This window comes from Octodon degus, unplaced genomic scaffold, assembly GCF_000260255.1.
Source record: "Octodon degus isolate 3935 unplaced genomic scaffold, OctDeg1.0 scaffold00005, whole genome shotgun sequence".
NCBI lineage: Eukaryota > Metazoa > Chordata > Mammalia > Rodentia > Octodontidae > Octodon > Octodon degus.
The window spans coordinates 24,703,968-24,713,333 of NW_004524581.1; positions in this window are offsets into that span (position 1 = coordinate 24,703,968).

Genomic DNA, 9,366 nt, shown 5'->3' on the forward strand with positions numbered 1-9,366 from the left:
AGTAACTGAAATGGTTAAGTCAATATCAGACCAGGGAGACTTCGGAACCAAGAAAGCTGCCCCCGAGAAGCGGGACTTACAGAACGGTGATGGGGTCAACTCGTCAGAAGACACAGCTATGCTCAGATGCAGGCAGGTAAGAATAGAGCTCTGAAATAAATGGAGCAAAACTGGACACCACTGGAGGGTGAGGAAGGAAGCCCGTGCTTACGCTTGGAGACTTCCCGTTTTTCCTCCTGATTGATACAACTAGATATACAATCAGCCAGAGCTCAGAGGACCTAAACGCTCCTGGCTGCCTGCCGCCTTGACCTAATGTACGTTTTTTTTTTTTTTTTTTTTTTTGTTTTTTACATTTTAGGGAAGGGTCTACAGGGTGTTTTTTTTTTTTTTGTGGAACCAGGGATTGAACTCAGATCCTTGCGTTTGCCAGTCAAGCGCTTATCCTACTGAGCCATCTCCCTGGCCCCTAATGTACGTTGTAAGGGTGCTGTGTGCAAACATTGTGTTGTCTCACTAGTGGGAGAGGAGAAGGAACAGGTAAGTGAGAGTTGAAATATACAATAGATACTGTGAACTGGGAAGAAACTGTTCAAAAGCAAAACCCACGGTGATGGGGGAAGGGGGAGAGGAAGACTATAATATGCAATGTATCCACTATTGTAGCTGTCCTTCTAATCTATTTTGAAATTTTTGGGACCGGTGAGATAGCTCAGTGGACTAAAGCACCGCTTAGGCAAGCTTAGGCAAGTGCAGGGACCACAGTTCGATCCCAACACCACATGCCCACAGCAGCCTGGCCTCCCAGGGTGGGCTGAGCCGGCCAGAGTCCGGGCATAGTGGTGTACTCCTGTAATCCCAGTGCTGGGGAGGCTGAAAACAGGAGGATCACTAAGAGTCTGAGTTGCATAGTGAGACCCTGCAACAACCAAATATATTTAAAAAAGAAAAGAAATGTGGTTTCGTTAAGTCCATCTTTTTCTCCTTAAAATAATAATGAAAAAGAAAACTATAAAGCAGAATACAGGTTCTTTCTCAAAAGTGACATTCTTAGTATCCTCTCAGCCTTCCCTTGTTTTCTAGCTCTTCCTTCACAGAATTATTTTTCTCCTTTACTTTTCCCTCCCTCTGTCCATCTGCCCAGTTCCTATTTTCTTTTTCCTTTCCCTCCATTCCTATTCTCTTTCCTTTCTCCTACCCTTTGGTGGGCATATAGTTTACTAACATCACAACTTAGATGCTTGCTGTTTTAAATTTAAAAGTAAATGAATCCAATTCTTTATTCCTGAATAAAAAATAAACAGCTGTACTATTAAGTTGCTTTTTGCACACATTGTCTAGGTGATTTCTTCCCTAAACAGTGTTCCTGGGTATCTTCTATAACTTACTTAGGAAATTCCCAGCAGGGCCACTGGGGACAGCAGTTGCTGAGGAATGAAGGCTTTCTGTAGGGGATGAATGCAGACTGGGCTAGAGTGTGGACTGATGCAACGCGGACCGGGGAAACTGCCCTTTTAGATGCCCCTGTCACCTGCAATAGCTCTCGCTCTGCACATTGACTATGGTGGTGTATCTTTCCCTTAATCTACTGCCTGGGTTCCTTGGGACTGCCATAACAAAACCATACACTCAGGGCTTTTACTCAACAATTTTTTTCCTCACCACTCTGGAGGCTGAGGAGTCCACGGTCAAGGTTCCCACCGATGTGTTTGTTGAGGTCCTCTTCCGGGTCATCCACGGCGACTTCTTGCTGTGATTGCATACAGCCAAAGGAGCAGAGGGTCACTCCTAGACCTCGCGTAGGAGAGTGCAAATTAACTCAGTCGCCCCCAAAGGCCTCACTCCCTAATATCTTGGCTGTTAGAATTTTGAGGGATATAAACATTCAGGCTGTAGCACCGGTTGGACTAGGGCAGTTTCCCATCATGCGCACTGATCTCTCTCCAGGCCCCCTGAGCCCTTAGAGCCAGGAGTTACCCTGCCTCTAAAGGAGTTACCCCTGCTGCTACCCTCTCCGCCTTCACCTGTCGAGCTGTACCCCCACCAGGAGCTGGTTAGTTTGCCCCAAATCTGTTTAGGTTAATCCTACTCACGGCAGCCTTCCTAAGATCTCAGTGAGTGTGACGCAGATCTGAGAAATACCAGAGGGAGAGGAGCGCTGTTCCTGTCTAGGCTGAGCGGAACGCTTCAGAAAGACACCCAGGAAAGAGCAGGCTGATGTCCCTGAGTGCTATTTTCTCATCCTCTGAGCGTATCTGCTCCAGACTGAATTAAAGGGCACATAGCGTGGTGACCCTGTCTTTGTGCCTCATCTTCCAGCCCAACGCTTGGAGCGCAGGAGGGACTGCTGACTCTATTTTGGGGGAAAAAAAATGTAGAACTAAATGTTGTGGTTTCAAAAATGGAAAGAAATGCTCCCTTAATGTGAGTCATGAAAACAAACTGCTGGAAAATTAGATGTGGGTGAAACAACTGGAAACGATTAGGAAACAACCTAGGATTCTGCATTTGAATGGTTGTAGCAAATGCCCTTAAATTCTCCCTCCGATTTAAAGGAAAAGAAACCGGCGAGTCATTGTGGAGACACTGGGGATGTTGCTTGTGTGGGCTAGCAGCCCCACATTCAAAAGGAAAAAAAAAAAAAGGCACGCTCAAATTAGATGCCTTGGAAGGGGTTTAATGAAAGAGGAGGACTGTTAGGGTAACTCGACACTGCAGTGGCCCAGAGCCAAACTGTGGGCTGAGGGACACTGCAAGGAGCTGGGGACAGCATCCCTGATCTCTGGCTTTTGTCTCCCGCAGTCTCCAGCCAGAGTCGTGCACTGGCCAAGCTCCTCCTCCCATCCACAGGGATGAGACCTGGGGCAGAGGTCAGAGGGAAGATGGGGGAGGGCAACCGAGGGGCAGATGGAAGACGTCCAGCCAGCTGTCACCTCCCGAGATCCTCTTCCTTGCCATCTTCCACCCTCCGACAAATATGAGTCCAAGTCCCAGCAGCCTGGAGGGCTCCTGCTAGGCTGTGGGGACTGAAAGGCAGGTGCTGGTTTGGGCATCTCTCGGAGCCTGGAGAGAGCTGGCTTGGCACTTGGGAAAAGCTTTCTCATGGCTGGAATGACTGCTGGTGACAATGTGGGAGCTACTGTTTGCCAAAACACCAGGGATGGCTGTGCTTATTCATTCATTTAACAAATACAGAGAGTCTACTATGTGCCAGATGCGTTGCCCTAAGCTAAGAGGGTACAGTGGTAATCAATAAGGCTGTGGTCTAAAAGTGACGAGGCCATCAACCAATTCTCTTCACCCAACAAACATCTGTAGAGCAACAAGGATGGGCCAGGCACTGCCCTAGGTGTTGGAGGTTCAATGATGAAAAAGATGGAGCTCCTCTGTGTGTGTGTGTGTGTGTGTGTGTGTGTGTGTGTGTGTGTTACCAGGGATCGAATTCGGGGCCTTTACACTAAGCTACATTCAGCCCTTTGCATTTTTTTCTTTTTTACTTTGAGTTGGCGTCTTGCTAAGTTGTTTTGTTTCCCTGGCTGGGTTTGAACTTGTAATCCTCCTACTCAGACTCCCAGAATGCTAAGATTACTGATACCCTGCTATGCCCAGACAGACCACTCACTTTGTCTGAGATAAGACCATCCTTGATCTTGCAGCTCGGGTGTGGGTTTTGCCCATTGGTGGCCACCTTTAAAGCTGACATTAAGTTTAAAAGTGAACTAGGTCTTTGGCTCCTGATGCATGAGAGGCAAGCAGGCTGCCGCTTTAGGTCATGGAGAAAGACAATCCCCTGGACGGGCTGAGGGCCAGGACTTGGATGGAGCGAGTGTCCTCCCAGGGCCAGGGTACCCTTGCTGACCACATCTGACCCCTTGGCATTATACAATAGGGATGAATCCCAAAGAGAAAAAAATCTGAGCTCTTCATGCTTTGTACACAGTAGGTCCACCAACTTCTGTGGAACCAAGCAGACTCTGAGCAGCTGTTTACTAAGACATGGGTTTCCTGGAAACTGGGTTCAGGAGGCAAAGGGCTAGCTGGTGGCCCAGGGGAGCCCTGGCAGAGGCAGAGGATCACATTGCCTGTTTAGATGCTCGGGATGTTTTTAGGGCGTGTATCAAGTCACTTGGCTCTGGATGCCAGAGCTCGTTTTTCTGTGAAGCCACTGAGCGGCTCACACCTGGCTTCCCATCCTCTTTCCACTCCCCGCGCTAAAAACACTCCCAAGCTTTGGGGCTCTGAGTGTCTCTTACGTGCAGGTACCAAGTTGCTGGGGCAGTGAGTCTTCTCATGGGACAGGATGCTGGCTCTGGCTCCACAATCCTCCCCTGCATTAGGACTCGACTGGACGCAGTGACCTCCTTAGGTCTCATTTAAGATTTTTATCCCACAGTGATGGCCTGTGTCTTTTTCTTCCCTCCCTCCCACCCTTCATCCCTTCCTCCCTTCCAGGACTTGGCTACTGTGATGAGGTTGGCACCAGACTGCAGGCTGTGAATCAGCAAGGCTGGTTGGGAGCTTAGGTTTTCAGAGACAGCCGCTCCCCCAGTGTGACTCTGCAGGCCTGGGAAGGGCCACATGTATCCCAAAATACCTCCTCTATCAGCCTTCTGGCATTCAGAATTGTGTTCCTGTGGACAGAGCCTTCCAGTCCACAATGCAGGATGGAAATAGGAATGAATGCACATGTGTTTGGCATTGGCCGTAACAAGCTGTTCTTGGCCTCTGTACCATGCGTGTGCCCTCCCCTCTGCCAGGCGGATCCTCCCCATGATGCCCTGCTTCCCTGTGCAGATCCTTTAAGAGTCCCTGTAAGCATGCCCAGGGGACCGTGTGATTGATTTCTCTGGTCAGCAAGCATGCCGTTGACTCGCACTAGCCCAAGAAGGGGTTGGTGAGGGGCTGGGGACAAGGATGAAGAAGGAACAGTAGGAATATGGGCTCCTGCACGTGTGTAGGAGGGAAATCTAAGAATCTGCCATGTAGATTCTCTCCTCTGACAGGTTGTCAGGTCTTGGTAGCAGGGGCAATGTTTTATTCAATTCAGAAGCTCAGACCTGGTATAGAGGCTGGTGTGTAGAGTGTTCCGGTATGGAACTAAAACACCCCACAAAGGCTCATGTGTGGAAAGTGATGGATCATGGGGACACTCTGCTCATCGGTGTGTCCCGTTGTTGGGTTCAGAGCTGAGTGTGCTGTGAATTAGGGGTGCCTGGGCAGAAGGGCTGGGTCCCCTCAGCATGGCTTGGGACAGTGTATTCTCATTCTTGGCCCTTCTTTCCATTTCCTGAGTCAGAAGAGTTGATGGATATGAGGGGGAGATGGCAGAGGTGGGCATGTAGGGCTGCCCTGCACAGCGAACAAGCAGTGCTCCAGTCCTGGGCTAGACAGTGGGAGCTCCTGAGAAGTGAGCCTGGTTAAGACCTGGAAGACATTAGGGGTGGCCTCTTGGTGGAGGTGGCCGTTAAAGGATGTCAGCCTGTGTAGCAGTCACTCAGGCAAAGCAGGATGGATAGGAAAGGAAGACAATTCCAGTTTGTGTGTGGGGTGGGGGTGGGGCTCCAGGCATCTATGCAACCAGGAGCCCCAGCTTAGGGTTGTTTTGATTCAGGAAGGCCCTGGCACTCTCAAAGGGGATGAGCTCAGCAGGCTGAGCTGGAGCAGACATTGAAAGGGCTGGGAGGAGAGGGAAGGCCAGTCTGCAGGAAAGGGTCATGAGATGTAGGGGAGAAGGGGCAGCTCAGCAGGACCCAAGGACTTGGCTGTAGGTTACCAGGTAGGAGGGGACAAGAGATATACAGAGAGAGCGTATTAGTCACATTTCCATTGCTGGGACAAATACCCAACAAGCACAATTAAGGGGGCAAGGTTTATTGTCACTCATGGCTTTAGAGGGTTCAGCTGTGGTCACTTGGCTCCAAGGCAGGACCATCACAGCACAAAGGCATGGGAAGGAAGAGCTGCAAGCTGCATGGCGGTCTGGAAGCAGAGTGGCAGGGGGAAAGCGTCAGAGAAAGGGCCCTGCCACAGTGCCTCTCAGGTGACCTCCCTCCTCCAGTCCAGCCCCAGCTCCTGTGAACTATCCAGCCCATTTGCCTATGAGCTTGTCGGTGCAAGAATCCATTGATTTACTGCCCTATCCAGGGGCAGGGGCAGAGGCAGAGGCAAAGGCAGAGGAGCTAGGGGTTGTGCGCTAAGTTGGGCCATGTTGGGCCTGGGCAGCTGGGAGCGTCAGTAAACGCTCTGACGCAGGAGCCTGTGTCCTGCAGATTTGAGCACTGTCTTCACAGAAGAAGTAGGTGAATACTTAGAGATAAAAATAGCATGACAAGAGGGCCAGCCCTGCTCTGAGCATCGCTCTGCACACTGTGCTTTGTGGGCCAGGTATGTGCCTGTAGCGAGGAGTGGGTTTGGGCTGGACCTGTGCACTCTGTGCATACTACTGTTTAACACTCAGCCAGCTGTGTGAATTTCTGCACACCCCCTGCGGGGGTTCAAATTTGCAGCCCTAGGGAGGGAGAGAAGAGAGGCAGGCTGAAGCCAGAGCCTGGGGAACACCAGCATATACTGGGCAGATGGGGACAGAGAGCGGCTGGAGAAGAGAGCAACGTGAATGCTGGGAGGAGGAGGAGGAGGAGGAGCAGCTCCAGCGAGGCCATGAAGCCCAACGCCTGCATCGCCTCCCTTCGGAGGACAGGGGTCCGTGACGACATCTTGGATATCTCTCTTCTATCACAGCAGAGTCCTGGTGGCAGGCATTTATCGTATGACGTGGCATCAAGAATCTATGTTAAGTTGTCATAAGAAGGAGGCAACTGAGGGCTGGCTAGACAGCTCAGCGGACTAAAGAACCTGCTCAGGTAGAGTGCAGCGGCCAAGGTTCGATCCCTGGTGTGCCATGCTGGGCTCCCCATCCCCAGGGTGTGCTGAGATGGTGATTGAGACTGGGCGTGGTGGTGCATGCCTGTAATCTCAGTGCTTGGGAGGCTGAAAACAGGAGGATCACTAGGAGTCCCATCTGCATAGTGAGACCTACCTGGGTGACATAGGCCAGCTGGCTCATCACCCTGGGTCTCAGTCACTCACCTAGTACATGGTGACACCAGCACCCCTCTAAGGATCTGGAGATGCTGTGTGCCTCCAGCTAGCTTGTAGGATTTGGTCCTGATGTGAGGGCTCCAGGGGCCGTAGCCAGAGCTGCACAGCCGTGCTCCCTGGGAAGATGGGAAAGGCCTGGAGGAGTGTGGGCTTGTGAGAGGGAGCTTGGGCCAGGATCCAAGGGACAGAAAGAGCGCCACCTTGGGGACAAGTGGCTGCCCCAGGATGCTCAGCAAAGGTAGAAGCAGAAACAGGAAGTGGACTCTTAGCAGGAGCAGACCAGCTGCAGGAAACTCAGGACAGAAGGATCCAGAGTAGAAAGAGGAGGCAGGGAGAAGGCCCCGAGTCTAGAGGCAACATTTTCTATATCTTTGCAGTTTCCAGCCTCTTGTCCTCTGCCTTCCTCCTATACCTCCTTACATTATTCTTTTTTCTTTCTTTCTTTCTTTTCTTTTTTCTTTTTTTTTTTGTATTTTAAGGAAAGGTCTACAGGGTGTTCAGAATCTCACTGCTAGATGGGACTCATAGTGATCTGCCTGTTACAGCCTCTCAAGAGCTGGGATTACAGGCACGTGCCACCACACCCAGTCTCAATTGCCATCTCAGCACGCCCCTAGGGTGGGGCTGGCATGGCAGGCCTGGGGATTGAACCCCTGGGTCCTGAGACTGCTTGCAGGTGCTTTAATCTGCTGAGCTATTTCCTCCTTGCACTTTTATTATTTTTTAAAAATCATTTATTTTTTTTATTGATACAGGGTCTTGCTATGCAACTTGGACTCGTAACGGTCCTCCTGTCTCAGTCTCCCCAGCATTGGGATTACAGGCATGCGCCACCATACCCAGGCTCGGAGCGACATGGAGTGCCTGGGTTCTGGGGTCAGCACAGCATGAGGTACTGGGGATTGAACCTGGGTTCTTGCACTTGCCAGGCAGGCGCTTAGATGGCTGAGCTATCTCCCCAGCAGACCTCCTCACGTTTTAGGCTCAGCGGGGTGGAAAGAACAGGGGTGCCAGAGTCCAACCTCTGCTCACATTCCTACTCTTTCACTCTTCTGCCTGTGTGTCCCTGTAAACAGAGATTCCAGTTTCTGTGTATCAGTGAGTGTCCCCTTCTGCAAAGGGGGGGCTTCCTGCCCAATCTTGGCTACTGTGTGCAGTAGTAGGACGGGCAAATGTGTGTGGCCTGGTGCTTCATAGAGGCTTAGAAAAGGTTGTCGCCACGTTGTTCCTGGTGCCTGGAGTCAGGAAGCTGGAAGTGTTTCAGGCCCAGGGAAAGAGGCAGTTATGGGGGATCTCATGTCTGTTCCCCAGGCTGAACCCTTGGAGAAAGATCAAAGACCCAGGACACTTGGTGAGCCCAACAAACTCCTGCCTCACCTCCCTACCTAGAAAATGGTGACAGTAATCCACGCGGTTCTCCCCCATCCTTCCCTCCTCTCTCTCCTCTAGGATCCTGGGGCTGGGAGCAGACCTGGGTCCCTGGGACATCACGGGCTCCTACCTAGCACCTCCTCTGCTGCCTCCAGGAGTCACTTCTGGGGTGACCACGCTGCCCAGCCTTCTTTCCAAGGTGCACACTGGCTTGGCCCATCTGGGCACATAAGACTGCCCTACCAAGTGAACAAGCCTTGTTTTGGTCTTGGGCCATCATGCTAGACAGTGGGAGCCCCTGAGGAGGGAAGCCTGGCACAGACCTGAAAAATATCAAGGATGCTTCGGAGAGGCGGTGGTGCTGTTACACGGTGCCAGCATTGGTAGCAGGTGCTCAGGCAAAGGCTGGTGGGGACTAGGGGGAAATCCCCTTGGGCACTCCCAGCACTCGGCACCTCTCCCCTCCCCCGATGGACACAGGGAAGCTGTTTTGCACAGAAGGGAAAAGGCACCACAGGAAAGTGACCTCCAGGGTCACACAGCTCATAAATGACCAGCCTGGAGCCATTCTGCATTGGAAAATATGGAGGACCATGCCTTTGGCTTAGTAGTGGTGCATCTGCAGGCAATGGTACAGGCTTTGTAATTTTTACTTTTATTTTTCAATATAATGGGAGGGGATTTGCCTTGAGTCCTTAAGAAACGTGCTAAAGGATGGACCGCCTCATCCTCCTAGACAACCTGGTGGGTCGCCTCTGGAAAATGATGCTGTTCTCAGCCTTCTTAATGGTACCGCTTGGAGCTCGAGAAGGCCTGCTGCCCCGTGACGCATTGTAACCCCCACGCACGAGGACATCTCGCGTCCCCCTCGCAGCATCTGCCACGGCAGCCGCACAG